We start from the raw sequence: 2,790 nt of genomic DNA, 5'->3' as shown, positions 1-2,790 counted from the left end.
GAACATTTTGGGAAGCAGCTTATGTTTAATGCTTTTCTTTTCCAATATGACCACAGAACAAGTTTTCAGGGAATGAGTCCAAAATTATTTTGATAAAGGTAATGCATAGAGGTTTTATGTGTTCCAGCAGAAAGAGCATTTTATTCCATATAAATTCTGAAAAATCTCTCTTTCAAGACACTGATGGGAAATTAATATTCTGAATGGCTTGGTAAAATAGGGCTAAGCATCAGACAATGAATCATCAGTAATTTATGCACAGAGTAGCATTACAAAAGTTACAATGCACTGCACAATGCTTATTGCTTTAGAAGGTTGGCTAGGAAAGCCCTAGAGTAAACTTTTAAAGAAACTCGTTTCCAGACTAGGTTATGCTTCTAGCAGGTTGCATGACCTTGGGGAACATACATAATTTCTTTGGGCTTCAATTAGGATTGATCTCTAAAGTACTTGCGCTCTAAAACATTAAATTTTATTTAAGTTCTAAAAGCATCCTTACTTATACAGAGGTTAAGAAGAATTTAATTTATAGCAGTTTGGAAAACCAAATGTTTTCGATTATCTCGGTTTCAATAAAACACAATCTATATTTTAAGTTAATTTGTGAAGGGGCGCCTGGGTGGCTCAGTCGGGTTAAGCTTCCAGCTTCAGCTCAGGTCATGATCTCATGGTTTGTGGGTTCCAGCCCCACATCAAGCTCTGTGCTGACAGCTCAGAGCCTGGAGCCTGCTTCAGATTCTGTCTCCCTCTCTCTCTGACCCTCCCCTGCTCTCTCTGTCTCTCAAAAATAAATAAAAAGCATTTAAAAAATTTTTTTAAAGTTAATTTGTGAAAAGTTATTTTGGACATAAAAATTAAATAAGGAGAATTCAATAGTTTAAAAAACAAAAGCTGGTTTCAGCTGACTTGAATTTTAGCCTCTGCTTGACCCTTATTAACTGAAATTGAGGAAACTGCTTTACTCTGTCTTTGCTTGTTTTCTTACCGTAAACTGGTACAGACTATGGGGGTGTTATTAGAATAAATATTCTCCAGAGCACCTGGGTGGCTCAGTGGGTTAAGCGTCTGACTTCGACTCAGATCATGATCTAGTGGCCCCTGAGTTTGAACCCTGCATCCATCTGGTCCTGTGCTGACAGCTTAGAGCCTGGAGACTGCTTTGCATTATTTCTCCTTCTCTCTCTGCCCCTCCCCTGCTCTTGCTCTGTCTCAAGAATAAATAAACATTAAAATAAATTAAATATAAATAAATGTTCTCTAAAGACCTTTCCACTTTTTTTATTATATTGTGGCAAAATGATTTGACATTTCAGCACAACCACCATCTAAAGAAAGAAGGCTAAATAAATGAATTAAATATTACAGTCAAAAGAAAGAGTATGGGTCTCAGTCAGTCCCATACTGTTTGGGACTTGGAGGAGGTCGTGTTCTATGATCCCTAGGGAGATCTGAAAGAAAGACCAGGTTCCATGAGAGAGCAAACACTCCCAGGAAGCAAATCTTTGCAAGTAAATTTCAATTGAGCCCTTGTTATAGACTGAATGTTTGTGTCCTCTCATATTCATCCACAGAAGCCCTAGTCCCCTGTGTGATGGTATTTGCAGTAGGGCCCTTTAGGAGGTAATAAGGTCTTGAAGGTGAGATTGGTACCTTTGTAAGAAGAGACACTGGAAAGATGATCTCCCTCTCCACCATGTAAAGACACAGCAAGAAAACAGCTGTGTTCAAGAGAACCTTTACCTAAAACCAAATCGGCAGCCACTTTGATCTTAGTCTTCCCAGCCTCCAGAAGTCTGAGAAATAAATGTTGTTTTTTTTTTAATTTTAGTCCCACGGTCTACAGTGTTTTGTTATGGCAAATAGAGCTACGACAGTCCTCCACTGAGGCAGCCATTTTTTATTTAACCTAACACTTTCAAATCTAGCCCAGACTTTTCTTCTTAAAAGTAGAGCCATATGTTTGTTTTTCACTTAAATGTCTCATGGCCATTTCAACCTGAACATGTCCAAAATCAGGGTGATGTGATTTCTCCCCTCAAATTTGATCTAGTGCCACCGTTCACCCAGGTTATCAAGCCAGAAATTTCTGATAGTCCCCTTCTCAAATGTTTTGAATGCATTCACTTTTCCCCATTATCACTGCTATCCCCTAATCAAAGTCACTGTCATATCTCACCCAGACTGTTTCAACACACAGTTTCCATTTCTTTTGTACCCTAACCACAATCTATGCCCTCTCCAACAGTTAGAATAAACTTTAAAAATGTAAATAAGGTTGATGTTATTGTGACTAGACCCTCCAGGGGATTCCCAGGGAATGCTATTCATTCTACAAAACCCTTTCTGACTTACCATGAGCCTCTCTCAATCTCCACTCTGGCCAAGTTCTCTTCCTTGGCCACTTCCCTCTAGGAGTCCCAGATCCTGGAATAGACCAATCTTATCTCCGCTTCCTGGTTTTTGAACAGGCTCTCTCCACTCCCTCTTCCAGGCCTGCTTTTCCCCTTCCCTCCTCTCATCCCTGAGCTCAGCCCACTCACATTCATGTGGCCAGTTCCTTTTCCTCCTTAGAGTTCAGTTTGATGCCAGCAAGACTGCTCTACACAAAATAGCTTCCTCTTCAATTATTACCTAAGTCCCTCATCTGTTTGTTTTTCCTGGCTCTTACAAGACGGTGCAATCATTTTATTCAGCTGTCTGTTTGAATCCCTGAAGGTGGGGAACAAATATCTCATTCAGCACTGTTTCTCCAGAACTTAACAGAGTGATTAGAATATGACAGGCCAATGG

This window comes from Suricata suricatta, chromosome 6, assembly GCF_006229205.1.
Source record: "Suricata suricatta isolate VVHF042 chromosome 6, meerkat_22Aug2017_6uvM2_HiC, whole genome shotgun sequence".
Taxonomy (NCBI): domain Eukaryota; kingdom Metazoa; phylum Chordata; class Mammalia; order Carnivora; family Herpestidae; genus Suricata; species Suricata suricatta.
Note: the sequence above shows the minus strand (reverse complement) of the source record.